The 21653-nt window shown below is 43.2% G+C and overlaps 1 protein-coding gene and 1 pseudogene across 1 annotated transcript in view; both read right to left on the bottom strand.

Annotated features, from left to right (window-relative positions):
- The window catches only part of LOC125687406 (uncharacterized), a 212757-nt gene that overhangs the window by 9544 nt on the left and 181560 nt on the right, over nucleotides 1-21653 (bottom strand). The window lies entirely within an intron of this gene.
- Nucleotides 1343-2786, bottom strand: LOC125687181 (ubiquitin carboxyl-terminal hydrolase 48-like; annotated as a pseudogene).

Raw genomic sequence — 21653 nt, 5'->3', positions numbered from 1 at the left:
AACAAAAGGAGAGACAGTAGGAACAGAATCTGAATGCAAATGAGATGTTTTTCCACTTGGGACAATAATGTTCTCACATTTGTCCAAATGTATTTCTTTGCTATTTTGTATTTTGAAGACAAATGATGACAATAAGCCAAATTTGCACAATTCCTAAAGAAATGTTGAGGACAGTGTTCAGTTATATTGCCCTGAATTTTAGTGGTATCTATCTTTAAACAAAGCTGAAATCCACCAGACAACTTGAGCCATGGTCACGGTGCACTTTGTTTCTTATTTTATCATTACCCTTTGAAGAAATGCAAGTAGGGAGAAGGTATAACAGTGTTTATGTGAATCCTTTTTGTAAGACTGAAATTATGCTTCTTAATATTTCAGGGTATAGATAATATACATTATTCCTATAAAGAATTTAAAGAATAAGGAAAGACATTGAAGCCCTGGAGCAGGTTCTGAGAAGGGCAACAAAGCTGGTGAGGGGTCTGGAGCTCAGGCCTTATGAGGAGCAGCTGAAGAAGCTGGGATTGTTCAGTCTGGAGAAGAGGAGGCTCAGGGGAGACCTCATTGTTCTCCGTAACTTCATGAAGGGAGGTTGTAGTGAGCTGGCGGTCGGCCTCTTCCCTCGTGTAACTGGTGATAGGATCAGAGGGAATGGCTTCAAGCTGCACCAGGGTAGATTTAGGCTGGACATTAGGAAATACTACTTTTCTGAAAGAGTGGTCAGGCACTGGAATGGGCTGCCCAGGGTGGTAGTGGAGTCACTGACCCTGGAGGTGTTCAAGGAATGTTTGGATTTTGTGTTGAGGGATGTGGTTTAGTGAGAACTAAGTAGATATTGGGAATAGGTGGATGGTTGGACTGAATGATCTTGTAGGTCTTTTCCAACCTTAATGTTTCTGTGATTCTGTGATTCTGTGTGATTTGTATGTGAGGACAACAATCTTTGCTAGAAAGTTATCATTTTCTCAAGTTTGTATCTGTTGATGCTTCATTGGTTGGCCAACTGGCTTAGGAATCTTTCTAGGAATCTTCACAGTATACCAGAGGATTTGTCAGGAGAGCACTCTGGGAGGAGGTAATATACACTTTCCATAATGATCTGGGTACTGGGACAGAGTGCAGCCTCAGCATATTGATGATACGTAATGGTAAAGAATTGCAAAGAGTGTTTGTTGTTGCATTGCCTCCTACGGTACTGACCTAAAACCAGGCCAGGACCAAATGACTGCACGCAGACACCAATATGATGAACAGCAAAATGGTGTTTATTACACGTGAACTCTAGCTTATATAACCTATGTGCTTCGTCTACGCCCCTAAGGGCACGTGCCACACATCCATCATAGAGCAGGGAGAGGGCCTATCGCGTCACATCCCGTGGGGGGGTCTCGCAGTCTCGCAGTTGCTGACAACATCTCCCCCTCTCCAAGGTCAAGAAAGTCTACTACAACTCGAGAGGACCCTAACTGCGTACACCCCGAAATCCCCGCATTGCGCCTATACATGCCATTGTCCTCTCGGTTAAGCCTTGCCCCGTTACATCCCGATTCGCAGAATAATCCTACCCTAATAACCCTATAACCTATCAACCTAATTACAACCTATTAACTTAATAATCCTCTGTGAGTAGAGCCCATTAGGAGAAACACCTAATATCCAACCTAAACCTCTTCTGGTATAACTTCTGGCTGTTTCCTCGGGTCCTTCACGTGGGCGATGTAGTGCCCTGAGTATGCACTCACACCTCGGTGTATGAGAACAGCACTCAGTTCATATACATAAACACCATTTTTTTGTTCCATGAAAGGCTCCATGTCGAGCAGCTCAGAGAAGCCAATGTAGGTGTTCAGCTTTTTCTTATGGCCAGTTTGTCTGTCAAACACGAAACATATCAGCTGCAGGTTGAGTGTGCATGGAAGTCTTAGCAGCCTGATCTTCCTTGTGGCATTCTGCTTACTCTGACAAGTTTCGCAAAAATAACGATTGTCCCCTTCTAATTTTTCTTCCTTGAGAAACTCTGTTATGCAGTCTGTCAGCTGCTTGTGTCCTTGGATGTTTAACTCCAGCTCATAAAACTTAGACACGAGTTTGGATTCCCTGCCACACTGGTTGCAGACCGTGACATAGACGTACTCCCCACAGAACTGTTTCTGAACAATGTCTCAAACGTCTGGATTTTTTTGTTTGGATAAAGTATCTTCCAGCAGTGACATGAACAGCTTGGAAAATTCCTGGGCATCCTGCTGCTGGCCTGTATCCAAGCCCAGCACTTTGACAAACCCAGAGGGATCGATGTATCGCCTTCTGCTGTTCTGCAGCAAGGCAAACAAGTACTGAAGATGCTCACAAATGGTCTGAGGCTCATAGTCTTTGTCTTTGGGGATGCTCTCTCTGACTGTGTGCTCATTGCTGGAACACAAGTAGAGGGCTTGCCGGAGCTCCAGATTAAGAAACCACATCTGCGAGAAAGTGTGCACGTAGCACGTGGCGCCGAGGTTCGTTAAGCCCACAAATGCGTTCTTCTTGCGGCGCTCGCAGTTGGGATCATCGATGTTGTGGAAGCTGTTCTCATCAATCTCGCCCAGCCAGATGTGCTCCCCGATGCCCACCAGGCAGTTGGGGTTCCCCCGGCAGTTCCTCCGGCAGTTCCTCCGGCAGGCGCCGTGCTGGCAGAGCTCCAGCCTGACGCGGTAGACCGCTTCGATGTGCTCCTGCGTCACCGCCTCGGGCGGCACCGCCTCGGTCCAGCGCCAGGCCGCCTTCTCCAACTGCAGCTGCGGCGCCATCGCCACCCCTGGCCCGACCCGGCCCCTCCCCTAGGACACGTAACTTTTCTTTGAGGAGGCGATTGGCACGTTCTACAATTGCTTGTCCCTGAGAGTTGCCAGGGATTCCTCTGGAATGAGATATCCCCCAAGCTGGTAGCCATTCCTGGGTCGATTTTGAGATGAAGCAACACCCATTATCTGTTTTTATCTGACTGGGCAACCCCATTGCGGCTATTGCAGTGGCCCAATGACTCTGTGCTGCGGTCGAATTGCACTTTGTATGTTGAGTGACTGATATCATAGAAGAAGCTGTATCTACAGTAACGGCGAGCCATGGACGAGGGGCCATACGGCGTTCCCATGTAAAATCCATCTGCCACATCTGCAGTGGCTTTAAGCCACGGGGGTTAACACCTGCACCAATAGTTGGGGCAGAATTGCAATATGGACATGCCTGAACTAGCTGTTGGCAAGGGAATAGAACAGGCCCGTGCCAAAGCCTTGGTACCTATATGAAGAGATGCATGAAGATCATGTGCAGTTCTGACAGTGAAGCATGACGTGCCTGCGATCTTGTCAGCAACAGCATTACTCATTGTAAAAAACCGTGGAACCTCTGAATGACTGCGGACATGTAGTATAGCCACTGGAGCCGAGCGAGAGGCCAACGCTTCTTCTAACAGTCCGGCTGCTGTAGTACTCGGATGTCCTTCTTGACCCATGCGTGCAAGCAGCTTAGCTGCAAAAGCAGAGTCAGTAACTACATTGCATGGGATTTCTTGCCATAGACGAAGTGCTATTGTTACAGCCATAACTTCCAATATTTGTACGCTAACTGTCCGGTCACAAAAAATAGCCGAGCTCCACTTATTGTCTGAGTTTTGCCACACTACAGCCCCTTGTCCGGTAGATGAGGAGGCATCTGTGAACAAGGTAGGCCCTTCGAGAGGGGAAGTTTGAACGCAGCATCGGAGGGAAACATGTAGGGGTTTTGCTAGCTCAAAGATAGGCAGAGAGTCAGTATATTCAATTGCACCTCCATATCCCTGTAAAGCTGTAAGAAGGATATCTGGAAGTGGTTGTGTATCACGAAATGAGCTCTGTAGATATATTGCATCAGGTTCTTTTGCAAAGGCTCGCAGTGACAGCAATCGAGATTCCTTAAGCAACATTACTAGAATCTCAAGCCAGGAAGTATAGGCTCGTGTGGGCTGTACGGAAAACAGCCACCATAGAGGTCGGGGCTTAGCATCAAGGGAATGACCTATCACTGCAGTTGCACCCGCCTCACATCTCGTTACTGCTACCTCGAGAGCCCGATCAGGGTCCCATCTCGTTAGGAATGTTCTCATACAATTCTGCAGGATTTCATGCCATGCGGCAGTCATCTCTGGAGTAAGTTTTCTAGGCTCCCTCGGGTTTGATCCCTTAAGCTGATCATGAAAGGGTTTCATAAGCCGAGGTGGGATTCCCAAAGCCCCTCGAATCCACTGGATTGCCCCTACTAACTTCTGCACATCCCACAGGGTGGTAATATGGGGCCGAATATCAAGGCCAATCGGTCGTACCATCTCTGGGCCAAACTTATACCCGAGATATTCAATTCCTGGTCCCCTCTGAGTTTTTTGCTCGGAGATAACAAAACCGGCCGCAGTCAAGGCTTCTGTTACTCGATCTTCTAACATATACAAGCCTAAATAACAAGGGGCTGCAAGCAAAAGATCATCCATATAGTGTGCAATTGTATACTGAGGGAAGTCCCTTCTAACTGCCTCCAGGATCCTTCCCACCACCAATTGGCAAATTGTGGGGGAACACATCATTCCCTGGGGGAGGACACGCCATTGAAACCTCTCTGCTGGTCCCTCGTTATTAATCATTGGGATTGTAAAAGCAAATGCCTCTCTATCTTGTTCTGCTAGAGGAATAGAGAAGAAACAGTCTTTTAAATCAATAACCACCATCGGCCACCCTCGTGGGATGGCTGACAAGATAGGACCCCCTTGTTGAACTGAGCCAAAATGGACAAGCTGAGCATTAACGGCACGCAGTTGCTGACAACAGTTTGTCATCTGAAATGTCCATCCTGCTATTCAGAGAACCTCCACATGCTGGAGAAATAAGACAACAGTAACCTCATGCAGAACGATACAGGGAAGCATCAAGTTCTGCAGCTGGAGAGGAACAAGCTGAGACCACAGTGCCTGCTGGGAGCCACCCAGCTGGAGCTCAGTTTTGCCGAACAGGACCTGGAGATCCTATGGAGACCAAGTTGACCACGAGCCAGCAATGTTCCCTTCAGCAAGGCAGGCCTTTTGGACTGCATGAAGTAGAGCACAGCCAGCAGGTCAAGGAACGAGGCTTGCCTCTTTGTGGTAACACTGTTCTTCTATTGTCTAATCTGAGGGACATGAAAATGCATGTGGAAGCTTGAAGTTAGTCATATGGTAAGTATGCCATGTATTTTCAATGCCTACAAAGAGTTGCAGAGATTTTGGAAAGGTTGGTTTGTTGGTCTCAGTATCTGAGAGCAGCTATTGAGTGGTTCTTGAGTGGTCCTTTCTCCTCTCCCTTTGTTTTCTCCTTCCCTTTCCCCTTTCTGTCTTCTTAGTTTCTAAATTCTACTCTCAGTCCTCAGTACTAGCAGATGTTTCCCTTAAAAAGCAAGTGTAAATAATTGTATTTTTTTTAATAAACAGCATTCTTTGATGCTGAGGTTGCCCACGAAACCAACAACAGCAGCACCAGCCACCCTTGCAATTAACTGCAGAGCTGTTTGAGATAGTTATTTTACTTCTTAGATGTCGGTCCATGTCAAAGGCAATGGATTTTGCTCAGGTTTATCCTTGCAATACTGGGAAGAGACTAGCACAGCAGTCAAAAAATACAAATATGTAAAACTGAAAATAATAGAGGGAAGACTTACTTACAGCATATTAAATTAATTCAGTGTTGTTTCAAGTTGTGTTTGTTTGTCACTATTCAAGTCTATGTTAATTGGTAATAAATTAAATTAATTTTCCCCAAGTCAGGTCTTACTCATTATGGGAATTAGGAAGTGATCTCCATCTTTACTCCCTCATCTTGCTGAGGAGGAAGAGTGAGCAAGAGGATGAGTGTGCACCTGGTGGCCACCCAAGGTCTATGCACTATACAACACTTCTGCTAGGGGCCCCACTTTTATTTTAATTGTAACACAACTGGCCAGTTGAACAACACATCATTCTCAGTGTGTACACGTGGCTGGTCATCCCCATGTAAAGTGACTGCCTGCAATCAGTGAACACCTATTATACCATTCTGTGCACTTTGTTGTTTTTTTTTAAATTTCCATTTTGTGACATCAGCATTTCAGCAGAAGCTCCACTGACTTTCTAAAATTGCCACGTAACTCAAAGTCTTCATCCTTTGTGAGAAATACTTGCTGTAGTGAGTAAAAGCTACATTATTATTCATGCTGCAAGTTGAATTTAGGACTTCGCCCTGCTTTGCCATGTGAAGAAAAAGCCCATGGCTTAATGAGCACATGAAGTCTGGGAGGGGAAAAGGAACATCAGATGGGTATTGTGGAGTGCCCAGCATCACCTGAAGGCTCCTCATCCTAATAACAAACTGTGTTCATACAATACTGGGACCTGAAGTCATGCTCTGTGACACCACCTGCCCTTCGTTTTCTGAATGTGAGAAGTGCACTTTTGGTGACAACAGGCAATGGGCAGAAGACTTCTGTTCCTGTGGGATTTTGGTGCCTTTTATGCACTTGAGTACTGCAGACTGACCTGCTGTGCAGATTGAACCTATTGCTAGAGAAAAATTTTCAACATCAATTACTCCTTTATTCCAAAAGCAGCTCTGTTGCATTTCTGTTTTCTTCTTAACCTGAGTAACTGTTGGAATCTGATACTTTCTTTCAAATGAGACCTACAGCTTCCACAGCTAGGCTTTGCAAGTCTGAATAAAATAAATGCGGTGGTGCTCTGAATGTATTTAAAGCTTGCACTTTACTGATTGAGTAAGTGTTTATTACAGTGTGTGCTTGTGTTATTTACATCAGCTGACTTCTTCAGAATCTGGCTTTGTGATTGTTTCCTATAGATACTTTTAGTATTTCACAAAACACTATTTCAAAATGTTCTTAGTCTGGATCTGACAAGCAAGAGAGATATATACCTTCAGGTTCTCTTCTATCCTGTATTTATTTAGGTCTAGTACCGAATGGCTTTTAATATAATGTTAGCAACAGTCCTACTCATGCCCTAGTTCTGAACAAATAACTCCAGCATTAGACTGTATGTCTGACAAAACAAAATAGTACATAAATGGAAAACTGCACATTTACTCAGATAGTTTCTGATTCCAAGCTCTAAATATTCTTGTAGGCAAATTATATGTTACCCAACATGCATATAGCTCAGAGAATGTAATAAATATAGGTCATTTCTCTATTGCTAGATACGTACACTGCAAAACTCAGATTCTGTTTTAGTTCTGTTCTGCCTGTGTCTAAATACAGGGTATTTTGATTTGCATAGAGTTTCCTATTCAGATCAGGTAGCAGGTAGGTGCAAACAATATTATTTATATCCTGAAGTAAATACGACAAAAAGAATTTACACAATTTATTTTCAAATGGCCTGAAGGGGTCTGTTTACCACTACTGGCACTATCATGGCAAATCCACAGTGTGTGACTGTAGTAATAGAACGGAGTCTTAGTTGTTGCTCTTCTTTGTGTAACTCACTATTCTGCAGGCAGTCAGCATCGATGAATGCAGATTTGACATGCACTCTAGTGACAGCGTCCAGACAAACTTCCGTTGGACAAAACTAGAAAAAAAACCTAGAGGACCAGAAGTAATCTGCAGAAACAAATGCTGACCATCGGCTTAGAAGTTTCCTCTGCAGAAACCATAACTTTTGAATCCCTTCTGGAGCAAAATCATGCCTTTTGGCAGTGTTCTTGGAGGCTTAGCTGAGCGGAATGGCTGTCATTGTGTAAGCTATCTTTAGCAAACTGAGATGGAAAACACATAGAATGACAAAAAGGTTTATTTTGAAGAAACTGTTCACCTTTATAAGGTGAATATCCAAGGTGCAGAAGACAGTATGTAAAATTCTGTAAACCAATAAGAGATCTAAGATGACAAAGGAAGATCATAGCCAAATTAAACACTTCAAGCATTCAGAAAGTCTGAATCACAGAGAAATGAATCAGAAATCAAAACTGTGCTTTTCTGTCAACAGGAACTTTCTACACATCTACACATACCCAAGTAGTGATGCAAGAGACATGCACATGGACTAGCAGCTTTTCTGTCTTCAGAGGTCATGGTAAGATGCATTTCTGGGGTGAATATAAACCAATTAATAGGAAAAACTAGGAATTCAAAAATTCAAACCAAAGACAAGTGAAAAATGGTGGTAAAAAGCATAAAGAGATGGAAAATAAAATAGATCTGAGAAAAGCTTAAAAGTCTAATTCCAGAATCAATCAAGTCAATCACAGAAGGAACTACCTCTGCAGGTGGCACTTAATGTTGGAGAGACAGGAAGATGCTGTGATAGTGTCACAGAGAGGCTTTGGAGATACAAAGGCAAGGCATTGACAGTGACAGGCCTAGCTGACACAGGAGCAGAGGACAGACTGCCAGTGACAGTTCTTCCAAAAAATGATTGCCTAAAGTATTGCACTCAGTCAAAGCCCCAGCCTGAGGATGGCAGGATCATGAGAGGTGCTTGAAAGCAAATGTGTCAAGTACACAGTTCTTCCTGCTGTACAAGTGACAGGGTAAAAGTACTACTGGTGGCACTGCATGAGCCTCAACTATCCAGGCTGAATAATAGCAGCTACAGCTCTCAGTCAAACATTCCTCGGGTTTAGGGGCCTAATCATTTGGCTTCTATTTCATTTCTAGTTCAGCCTTGCAAGCACTTGCATACTAGTAGAATGACAGAATCATAGAACTGTTCAAGTTGGAAGGGACCCCTAAAAGTCATCTACTCTAACTCCTCTGCAATGAACAGGGACTCCTACAGCTCCATCAGGTACTCAGAGCCCCTCCAGCCTAATCTTGAGGGTCTCCAGGCAACCTATGCCAGTGCAGTGCCTCACCATCCTTATTGTAAAGAATGTCTTCCTTATATCCAATCTGCTGCTGCTCTTCTTTAGTTTGAAACCATTTCCCCTTGTCCTACCACAACAGACCCTGCTCATGAGCCTGTTCCCTTCTGTTTTACAAGCTCCCTACTGAAAGGAGTCTCCGTTTATGTACTGAATAATACCAGTAAAACATGCTAATACACTTGTAAAACCACTGAGGAATGTCATACAGATACACAAGTGCCTAGCCTACATGAGCTGGAAGAAAGACAAGCTGAAAAGTCGTTAGCAGGGGTTATCTGAACCACAGAATCACAGAATGGCCTGGGTTGAAAAGGACCACAACGATCATCTAGTTTCAACCCCCCTGCTATGTGCAGGGCGACCAACCACCAGACCAGGCTGCCCAGAGCCACATCCAGCCTGGCCCTGCCTCCAGGGATGGGGCATCCACAACTTCCTTGGCCAACCTGTTCCAGTACGTCATCACCCTCTGAGCGAAAAATTTCCCCCTAGTATCTCTTAGTTTAAGACCATTTCCGCGTGTTATAACTGGCTGTGCCTCCCTAAGCCAGCAGGAGTGGAGGAAGGGCAGAATTAGCTTTCCTCATTCTCCATCCTTTTTTGAGAGGTCTGTACGTGACAATTGCAGTGGCTGAGACTGCATAATTATCACAATAGTCTGCAAACTAAAAACAGAAAAGAACTCTAGAAAAGAAACTCTAGCTGTGCACTAAGACATGCTATTAGCAAAAAGCATAATCCTCTGAGTCTTTCAGATACAGATAAAAAACCTTGTGACTTGCCAGAGAACTTACCAGAGGTAATTAAAACCTCGCTGAGCATGCTTGGTTTTAGGATACCCGGAAGGGCTTGCTCCAGTTGTAAGAAATAGAGATGCTGCTTCAGCACAAATTCCCACCTGATCAATGGCTTCTGTATGTTAAACAGCTCTTCTCAAAAGGAATATGGATATAAAAAAAGGATATGCCCAAGTATTGCAATTTCCTTTAAAAATGATTTTATGAATGAGGCAGGCAGGGGACATAGGATATATTAGCTGTTCCTAATTAAACAAAAATTGAACTAAGGGAACTGACAGACAGGAACTGTTCAGCATTCTTGGCTTTTGAAAGATCATCTTGCAATGCTTTTGTCAGAGGTAATTTTGCACTGTGAAAAAAGGAGGATATTAATGAATCTTACAAATCATTTATGTGTGCAGTGTTGTTTTACTTCCTAATGTTGGTGCGTCTCACCTTTCACTGTGAAACAAAGGAAACTGCAGCTTATGTCTGACTGATGCCTTCTACAGTCTATCATGGCTTTAAAATATCTTAACTCAACACCATCTGAAGCACTTGAGAAGCTTGGCAGTTTCTGCCCTAGCTTTACTCACACCAGAGCCCCTTAATACAGCACTATTATGCATCCATCATAGTCAGGTCTCCTTTCACTCGATGGTGCCTCTCTCATATACTCCTGTAATATTTCTTGTGAAGTCAGTGAGTGACAGCAGAGTTAAGTGCCGGAATCTCATCACACTGTTGGAATCATCTCTGATTGCTTTATAACACTGACATCACAGAAGTAGTTATAGCATGGAGTAAGAAAGAGATAGAAAGGTTTTTTTTCCCTGTTGCTACCCTGAAGCATGTGATCCAGGAACACAGAGGAGAGCTTAGACAGCAGAGGTTCATGATGAATATCAGAACTGCTTCATCCACCCAAGATCTTGAGATGTTTCACTTCTGTGGCAGTAGGGTTCTTCTTAAAATATGACTTCATTAAGGTAACAAAGTCATAAACTATCTGTATTTAATTTATTTAGCAATAAGTAAACACACCCAACTCAGAAGCATAATTGCTCAGCTCCTGTGAGGGGCACAAAATTAATGCTGTCATAATTACTATAAAACCACAGTGAGCAGAGAGATTAATATTTCTCCTTTGAATTTTCTCTTTCTCTCCAAATATCTATTTCAGTGAAGATATTTTATTGTTTAATGTGTCAAGATAGAATCAGACAAATGAAACATTCCTTTTTTCTTATTGTTTTTCTTTTGTTTGCCTCAGGAAAGATGTTTTAATTGCTGAGGATAAGGACAAATCCACAGACCAAATCCTAAACCAAATCCCCCCTTCTGGAGGGGAAAGAAAACAGTGACAATATTTGCATGACTGAGAAAAAATTCTGTTTAAATAGTTCCCAGTGTTACCATTTAAGATTGGAAAAGCTGACAACAATAACAAGAGAAAGTACCTGGGGATGGGTGAAAGACGGTGAAAGAACACACAGCTATTATAGGTATTCACAAGGACTAACAGCAGGAAGGTGGAAGTCTGATGCCAAACATTAATCTTATTACTTCCACCTCCATCTCTATTTCTGGAGGAAGAGATATGCCTGGCTCATGCTACTGAGCGCCATGAACATCGTGATGAAGCCAGATCGCCCTCTACCTGCCTTGAAGAATAACGACCAGAGTTAAAACATTGCTAATAGACAAAGCCATTTTTAACAGGAGATAAATGAATCAGCATTCACTATTCACTACTCACATCCCAGTTCATCAGCTCTTGTTTATATGACACAACTACATCAAGAATGACTGAGGCTTGATAGGCACCTGGTGAGCACTGCCCCAAGGAAGAGATGGCAAAATCCCTTGACCAGCAAAGCACTCACATGCTGAAAGCAAGGTTCCAGGCAGAGCTCTTAATGGGTGATAAAGGATCACAGAATCAAACAGAATTGTTGAGTTGGGAGGCAGGCTTAGAATTTGACCAGCTAGAGAAGATTGGCCAGGAAAACACCTATCCAAGGATGGATCCACTATTACTTCTTCAGGTAATATGTTGCAGCATTTAATCACCCACACAGTAAAAAAGCTTTTTCTTCTGCTTATATAGACTGTTATGTATTTCCATTTGTGCCTTTTGCTTCTCATCTTGATTTTCTCATCTTTGCTTAAACTTGGCTCCATTTTAACATTATAACATTCATAATGCTTCACTTCTCTTTTCAGTACTTATGTTTGATATTTTATGTTAAGATTTTTCAGTGATAAGCTTTCCCATTTTATCTTATTTCATTTCTTTTTATTGGAGATGAGGAGACAAAATCCCACAGCTCAACTGGAAAACCAGCAGCTGTCAGATATCCAGCATCCTCTTTCAGTTATGAGAGTACTGAAGCAGCAATGGGTAAATCCCTTGACATGCAAGGTCTAGTGATTTCCGTCAAGGAGAGGTAGCACTCAGACTTACTTCCAATCAGTTCATTCTTGGAAGACTGGTTTTCATCAGATTCCAGAGGATCCCTCTGATATTTGAGATTTTATAGTAAACACGAATGTGAGACATTTTCAGATTGAATAGAAAGAAGTTACTGGACTACGAGGCTGTACCCATTGCAATTAAAGATCCACTGTTTCAGCAAACTTTCTTACGTACATTTCAGATTATGGAAATTCAAATGCTTTTTTACAGCACACACTCTATCTTGAATGCAGGATGTGCAATGGTGATTCCTAAACACTATTCCTAAACACAGACACAACTGACTGACTTACTTTTGTGACCCTAAATTTTTCTCACAGTGCTTCTCTTGGTGTAAAAGATGGGCTGATGGGGTGGGAAACTTAAGAGAACACGACAGTTAATTATTTTGTAATGTATTTTTTGTATCTTTTTAAATGTTTTTAATGTTTTTATTGTTTTTTTAATGTTTTTAATTTTTTTTAATTTTTTAAATTTTGTAATGTATCTTTATGTGAATAAAATACACTTTTTCAACATTATCAGTACCACAGAAGGTGGATTAATGTTTTTTTTCCGATTTTGTGGTGGAGTTGCTGTTGTTGGAATTTTTTCTTCATTTTTTAATTTTAATTATTTATTTAAGATAGAAAAAAAAAATCTGAAAGAACTTTCTCAGGCTAATCAATTGCAAAGAAATAGGTGTAATTCTCATCATCGCTTTTATTATTATTATTACACTAGCAGCATTACCATCACAATTGTCTGTCAAAACATCCAACAGCTCAATTGTAGAAGGTCCCAAGGGGCACACTGGCAAGAAAAATTCAATTTCCTATTATCCTGTTTGAGTTAAAATACTTCCATTGTTAGGGGTCTATTCTGCAATATTTAAGAGACTGAATCCCTGTTAGAGATGGTGCTGGAGAAATGCCGGAGTGGTCTTTCCCATGGAAAAAGTGAAACTGGCAGATACAGAATTGCCAAACCAAATGGATGCAAACCAAACACACACAAGAATATCAGGATACAAATCACTGTCTAATTTTGAGGCTAATGCTATTGCATTCATTTTTAAAAAGAGTAGAAAGGATGACCCAAGGATGACCAGTTTGCCTCATCTCTGTGTCGGAGAAGATCATCGAACAGATCCTCCTGGAAGCTATGCTAAGACACATGCAAGATAGGTAGGTATCCCAGACAACCAGCACAGCTTCACCAAGAGTGAGTCCTGTCTGACCAGCCGTCTATGATGGTGTAACTGCCTCAATGGATAAGAAAAGAACTGATGATGTCATCTAAAGCCTTTGACACAGTCTGACACAACATCCTTCTCTCCAAATTGGAAAGGTATGGATTTCACAGAATCACAGAATAACCAAAGTTGGAAAAGACCTTCAAGATTATCCAGTCCAACCATCCACCTATCACCAATATTTCCCACTAAACTCACTAAACTTGATGAGCAAACTGATGGATGAGGAACTGGTTGCAAGACTGTACACAGAGAGCAGTGGTCAATGGCTCAATATCCAGATCAAGATCAGTGGTAAGTGGTGTCCCCCAGGGGTTAGTACAGGGAATAGTGGTCTTGAATATCTTCATCAATTACATCAACAGTGGGATTGAGTACACCCTCAGCAGTTTGCAGATGACACCAAGCTGAGTGGTGCAGCTAACATGCTAGAGATGTGCTATCCAGAGGGACGTGGACAGGCTTGAGAGGTGGGCCCATGGCAGCCAACCTCATGAAGTTCAGCAAGGCCAAGTGCAAGGTACTGCAGCTGGGTCAGGGTAATCCCAAGCATAAATACAATCTATTTTTTATATTTCTCTATTAAAGATTTGGGGACGGAACTCTGATGTTAGCTGCTGTTTCTCCCTGCTACCAACACTGTTTTGTAATTGGCTTTTTCTTTCTGTGATAAGAAATGTCTAATGCAGCTCTGGAGTCATTTCTGTGGAATTTAGAGGCTTCTGAGTGGATTTATCTTCAGATGCCATCAATGTGTGTATCCTAATCATTATTCTGGATGTGCAAATGATTTGTTCCTTTGCATTCTGTCTAACTGAGCTCTTCATAAGAAATGACCTTACAGATACTATTGGAAAAAATCCACCGTAATCCCAACAATTATTTAAAAACCAATGCTAAACTATCCTTATTACAGTACTGAGTTACTCTCCTCAGTCTCACTGAAGAGACAAACTCCGCTTGTAACAGTTCCTTGAAAATTTACAGTAATACTATAGACGTGCTCCTTGAAGTGCCTGGAGTCTTTGAGCATCACTGAATCCTGATCCTGATGTTCACAAAAGATTAAACTCATGTTCCTGCTCATCTCTGCAGAGGCCTGGCCTCACACTGCTCTGTGCAGGCCCCAAGACCAACCCCTGACCTTCCACATCCCATCTAGTCCTCAGTAGGAGAGACTTCAACCACCTGGGGGTCAGAGGAGGCTGCCGGCATGGCAGGGCTGGGGCACTCGCCATCTCTGGGGGGCTGACAGTCCCTGGGGGACAGCTGGATTTGGTTTGGGATCCCTCTTCCTGTCTTTGGCTTGCTGGTGTTTCGTTAGAGCCAGGCCTAGCAACCACCAGAGTGAGCCTCCATTGCTTTCAGAGGTTTTCCACAGCCAGGTCAGAACCAGCCCCAAGGTCTGGGCCTCTGCTCTTCCAGGATGATGCACTTCAACCTCCTATCCCTGCTTGTGGGGGACTCCTGCACCCCAGGCCTTGAGCCCCTTGAGGCCTTGTAGCCAGCAACTCCGTGCCCCACTGCCAGCAGAACCGGCAGGCTCTGCACCGAGCTCCCACCCAGAGCTCTGTTTGGAGTAACAGTGGGATATCATTTGCAGAGCAATCATTCATTTATCTATATATTGCAAATTCAAGATTGTTATCAGCCCTGCTTGAGGGGCTGGGGGCTTGGGGGGGAGGAGTTTTTGTGGGACTGGAGAAAGCCTGGCACACTGCTGGCCCTCAGTCTGGGGAGTGCCAGGACCTTCCCAGAGAGCACCATCTGGCCTGGCCAGCAGCAGATATATATATTTATTTTCCTTTATTTTCCAGGACAGCTTTCAAAGCTATTCTCTTTCTCCGTACAGCTGAGTGAATAGCCCATGTAACCTCTTAACTTCCAAACTTGTTTAAATTTTCTCTGCTTATTCATGAATGCTTAACTTCAAACTACGCTAAGGCACAAGGTAGGCAAGGAGGCGATACCGGAGAACCAGCATGGCTTCATCAAGGGCAAATCACGCCTGATTGACCTCGTGGCCTTTTATGATGGTGTTACTGCATCAGTGGAAAAGGAAACAGCCACTGATGCCATCTATCTGGAATTCAGCAAGGCCTTTGACATGGTATCCCACATCATCCTTTTTTCCAAATTGGAAAGATACGGTCCTGATGGGTGGACTGTTCAATGGACCAAGAACTGGCTGCAGGATCAAGTCCACAGATCAAGTCAATGGCTCAATGTTTGCATGGTGATCACTAATGAGTGGTGTCCCATAGGGGTAAGTACTGGGACCAACACTCAATGATACTGACAATGGGGTTGAGTTCACCCTCAGCAAGTTCATAGATGACATAAAGAGAGTGATTTTCATACAGAGGGTGGTGAAGCACTGAAACAGGTTTCCCAAGGATGCTGTGGATGCCCCATTTCTAGAAGCACTAAAAGCCAGGCTGGATGTGGCTCTGGGCAACCTGGTCAAGTGGCTGGCAACCCTGCACATAGCAGGGGGGTTGAAACTAGATGATCATTATGTGCTTTTCAACCCAGATCATTGTTGTATTAGGCGCTTGCGCCCTCTTCGGGTTGTAACGCGTTAGGACCTCCCCCTCCATATATAAGCACGTGTTCGTTCCATTAAAGCGCCATTTTGCTGTTCACCATATTGGTGTCACCTTGGTAATTGGCCAAGCTGCGGTCTCCCAGGAAAAGCAAACGGGTGAAGGTTACAACAGATCATTCTATGACTATGACACCGAGCTGTGGGGTGCAGCTGACCCACCAGAGGGATGTAATGCCGTTCAGAGGGACCTAGACAGGCTTGAGCAGTGGGCCCAAGAGAATTTCATGAGGTTCAACAAATCCAAAAGCAACATCTTGCACCCAGGACAAGGTAACCCTCACTAACAGTACAAGCTGGAGGATGAAAGGACTGAGTGCAACCCTGACAAAAATAACCTGAGGGTAATGGTGGAAGACAAACTGGACATGAGAAAGCAATGTATCCTTGCAGCCTAGAAAGCCAACTGTATACTGGGCTGCATCAAAAAAAACATAGCCAGAGGGCAAGGGAGGTGAACCTGCCCCTCTGTCTACTCAAGGCCTCATCTGGATCACCACATCCAGATGTGTAGCCTTAAGTACAGGGGAGATGTGGATCTGCTGGACAACGCCCAGAAGAGGGCCCCAGTAAATGATCCAAGGGATGGAACACCTCCCCTACAAGGACAGGCTGAAAGAGCTGGAGCCGGAAGAAGAGAAGGCTGCAAGGTGACCTGCTAGCAGCCTTTTAGTATCTAAAGGGGAGCTACAGGAAAGAAGGGCACAGAATCTTCAGCAGTGTCTGTGATGAAGGAACAAGGGCAAATGGCTTCAAGCTTAAAGAGGATAAATCTAGGTTGGTATAAGGAAAAAGTCTTTTACAGTAAGGGTGGTAAGGCACTGGAGCAGGCTACCCAGAGGTGTGGTGGATACTCTGTCCTGGAGACATTCAAGGCAAGTCTAGATCAAGTCCTGGGTAATGTGATTTATTGTGCATGTTCCCACTCATTGCAGGCGAGTTGGACTAGATGACTTCAAAATTACTTTCCAACTCTAAGGATTCTATGACTCTATGAACTTTCAGCCTTGTGTTGTATAATGTAAGACCCCACATCTAGAAATCCAGAGTCATCTCTGCACAGGAAACATGTATGGTGTCCCTGGAAGCAGTGTTACTAATCAAGACAAAGCTCTTGCAAACACCAGCTACAGTAATGGAGATGAATTAACACACATTCCTCCAAAATAAATGACAGCATCCAATCTTTGATTCAAAATGACCCGAAGTATTGACTATTCACATATGAACTGAAGTATGTTCAGCACAGGCTGAAGTATGGACCCTTCTACCAACACAAATGTTGCAACAAGATCAACCGAAGATTCTTTCTCCTTTTCCTGGTATCTACAAACTTTCGTTCACACAAGAAAAAAAAATGGTGCTAAAAATAAGTATTCTTGAACCTATGAGACATTGCAGCTTTCACTTTCAGTTAACGTTCTTATGTATTTCACACAATAGACAAAACAATCTCACTAATTTAATTCTTAATAAAATGCCATTACATTTTATCAGCAGCTGCCATTGCAAAAGAAAATGTTTATTGTTACCTACAATTACTTTTATACTTAAACTTAAATCAGTGAGGTAAACTCAAGGGAATGTAATTGCTGTGAATTTCTGTGAATTACAGGGACTACAAATGCTCACATACATTGGTGCCTCATCTACCACACCTCTTCCTAGTTTCATCTCATTAGCCTATTACATTTCTTTGGTAAGGTCTTCAGTCTAAGGCAGACCAAAGCCAATGGAAATGCCGCTATGAGCTCCAGCAGCCTCTGAATGAAGTCTGAATTCTGCCAACTGCAATTAATTAGACTGGAGATAGCAGATTGATTTTCACGTGCTGGTCTCTGAATGCCAAGTAATAATTTCTTCTGCAGGACATACAGAACCTCGTCCCATAAAAGAAACATGGCTCTTTAGAAAGTAGGTGTTTTCCTAAAGGGAAGAACAACATGGCTAGGATCTGCTGTTCAGCCCAAAGATAAGAAAGGAGAGAAACAGCTGGGAATCCAGCTAGTTACTTTTGCCAGTTTGATGCTTTAAAATTTAACAAAAAGTCTACAGTTTTTTGGAAAAGCACTAGTATTTGGCAGTCAAACTTGCTACTTGCAAGACCTGTAAAGCCCTCTGCTCTTAGAGGCTATGGTTACTTTGTCAGACAGAAGAGAGCCAGTGTACAGCTCATCCCTAATCTGGCAAATGTCTTTAATATTTGGCTCCGTCTATAAAATTTTGAAGAAGTTCTTGTGCATTAGGAACTACACAGTCTATCCTTGACTTTAAGGAAAACAATTTGGAAAGGCAGCACCACAGCTCCTCTGCAGTTCTGTACAAGGACGCCTCCAGAAAACGTTGAGGAAGAGTATGCACTCTGTGCTGTACTGAAGCAAAAGTTGTTACCCCACGCATGTGTACACTGAGCAGTACTCACTGCACAGACAGCTAAATAACAAAGCAGCTTCGGCTGGCCACCATCAGGCTACTACTTTCTTCAAACTGCAGTTTTTATGCTTCATGGCAGATGACCCTTTTTATCATAATTTCTACCCAATGTCTGTTATTTACAGGACAGGGGCTCCAGTAGAGGAAGATTTCTGGTTCTCTGGATGTCAGAGGGCAATGCCTATTCCTGACAAATACTTGAGAGCTGCAGCTTTTGTGATAACGTGAACTGGGGTACTAGGATGAGGAGTGACAGGCCTGGGGTCAGGGTCAGCAGCAAGGACAAGAGGCCAATCTTCACTGGTATTCATTTCATACAGCAGTATATCTGGAGTCAAAAAGCAGAAAAAGCAAACAGACTGAGCATCACTATTTCTGTAGTGCAGAAATATAGTTCTTTTTGGTTGAACTAGCTTTTACACGTCATGGGAGAAAAGTCAGGAGGAAATCATGACTGCCACTCAGCATTTGGAAACTCAACACTAAAGTTGGCAACTGCCATCTTTTGCTTGATAGTCTTTTACTATAGCTGATGTTCAGAGGTTGTTAGATGCCAAATGCAGGGTTGTTTTTAGCCAGATTTGCTATGGAAACAAGGATTAAATAATCATGCTGCCTATCTTTCTCCACTTTCCTCAAAACAAACAAGCTAAATAGATACAACACAGAGGGAAATTTCAAAGCTATTGATCTCATAATAGAAGCCTGAAGGTCCAGGAGGAGGAAGAGTCACTGATCTTGCTGGAGCGCTGCTGGAGTCCAACTCTTAGCAATAATCAGAGTGTAAGGGAGATAAACAGTCTTTTTACAAGGTTTAGACACCGGAAAAGATTCAAATGAAGTCTGAACCTTCCTTCCCACTTAACACAAGGGACATCAACTCACTATAAGGTATGAAACACGGTAAATCAAGTTTAATTTTTTTCCAGTGCTCCCAAATACACAAGAGAGTGCAAAATAATTCCTCCAAGTGGAGAAAAAGTTGCATTAGCAACTTGCCAGGTAACTTATTTTTATTTGTAAAAATTCCACAGATAGTGAAATGCAGCAGTTAACTGTTTCCTTGACCACACCAAACACAGCTGAAGTTAACAATCAAAGTGTGATTCTATTGAATAAACACTAAGAGATGCAAACTACAGAGAAAAATAGCAGGACTATTTTGGCTGTCTGTGTGAGAACTAGGAATAAATTATTCAGTTCTAGGAAATAATTCTGCATTTATCTAAGAACAGACATTTAATCAATTAAAAACCTGCCATGTTCAGTAACAAGACATTTCCTGAAGCCAGTTTGGAGCAGCTGTCCCACAGCAAGGCGGTTCCTGCACTTGTCATCTTTGCAGGCCCCCCTGTGGCCCAGGAGTGGTCTGCAGAAGTCAGGGCCTGACTCTGAGCATGCATCTGTCTGCACTGCGGCTGATGGACACGTTGCCTGGAGATGGCTGTCCCCTTGGCTCAGGGGTCAACAGAGGTACCCCAGGTTTTTACACTACTCATCCTCAAGCTACTGTGTGGGTTGTGTTATGGACAAGCTCTCTCTCTATGTCCTGATGGGAGGAAGAGGGACATGGGAGGAGACCTAGAGTCTTCTTTCACCAGATATATTTCCACAGGATCCTGCCTATTTAGTAGCTTTTCGCTGCTAAAATGGAAATATATAATGAAAATCCCAAAATTTACTTTATTTTGTCCCCCAGTTATTTTTTTTTTCCAGCCCAGAAGGCCAACTGAATCCTGGACTGTATCAAAAAAGGGGTGGACAGCAGGGAAAGGGAGGGGTTTCCCCTTCTGGTCTGTCCCTGTGAGGCCCCATCTGAAGTACTGATCTGAAGTGCATCCAAAAAGGCACAAAGAAGACATAAAGCTGGAGCAGATCCAGAGAAGGGCCACGAAGATTATCGGAGGGCTGGAGCACCTCTCCTACGAATACAGACTGAGGGAGCTGGCCTTGTTCAATCTAGAGAAGGCTCCAGGGAGACCTCATTGCAACTTTCCAGTACATAAAGGGGACGTACAAACAGGAGGGGATCTGACTTTTTACATGGTAGATAGTGATAGGACGAAGGTGAATGACTTAATAGGACAGATACAGGTGAGATGTTAAGAAGAAATTCTTTACTCAGAGGGCAGTGAAGCCCTGGCTGCCTAGAGAAGCTGTAGGTGCCCCATCTCTCAAGGAGCTCAAGGCCAGGTTGGATGGGACTTTGTTCTAATCTGATCTGGTGGGCAGCAACTAGCCCACAGTTGAAAGTGGGTGGGCTTTAAGGCCCCTTCCAACCCAAACTATTCTATGGTTCTATGATTCAATGCTTGACTTTATGATACGAGCATTCTTCTTTGATTTGAGGATACAGACCCATCAAAGAGGAAATCAATACATCTATGTAGTATCTGTCAGCAGCAGACTGTTTTTGCTATTCAAGTTAACTGAACATTGCATTTATCATCCAGACAGATCTCAGAGGCTGCTGCTGAGACTTAATCCTGGTTTGTAAACTACACCAATGCCTCTGAGTATGCAAGCTGTGCTCTTAAGATTGCTGGTTCCTGTGGCAGGTACTTGAATGTGATTTCTCACTTTTATCTTGTAGTATAAATTAGACTTAAAACACTGTCAAGTCAGAAGAATAGTTTATCATGCCTGCTTTACGCTAGGCTGAACAATTCTCAAGGTGTAGAGCAGAGCAGTTTAGCCTCCTTGCAGCACTTGACTAAGTGAAAAATAGTGTCTGCTTCATGATTTTGCTGCCTCATTTTGACAAAGTCCTTATTAGCTCTGTCTGCTCTCCCCTGATCTTCCCACAGACATATTACTACAGCTCCAGGAACATCTTCCAAACCCTGGATGTTTTAAGAGAATATGAAACCAAACAGAAAAACAATCAGGAATACATCGAGTAGGATGGGCTCCTGATGATCAGGCTTGGTTTTGTCTATTCCCAGTCAGTACATTATATTATCTATGCTATGATAGAGCGAACACACACAACCATCTAACCAGAGCAGGACAGTCTGTATAGACCAAAGAGGAGACATGGTTTGGTGTTAGATGACAGTTAACATCTCTTCCAACCCAAGACATTCTTTAATTCTATAATTCTGCGATAAATTGTACCAGAGACCAGCAGACACTCTTTAAGGAGCACGTCGCTGACATGTCTCCACCTTCGCATCCTACCATCTCACCGCCCCTCAAATCCAGCCACCCTAAACTGATCTTTCAGTTTTCT

This window comes from Lagopus muta, chromosome Z (assembly GCF_023343835.1).
Source record: "Lagopus muta isolate bLagMut1 chromosome Z, bLagMut1 primary, whole genome shotgun sequence".
Classification (NCBI taxonomy): Eukaryota; Metazoa; Chordata; class Aves; order Galliformes; family Phasianidae; genus Lagopus; species Lagopus muta.
Note: the sequence above shows the minus strand (reverse complement) of the source record. Positions and strands in the feature narration are given on the sequence as shown.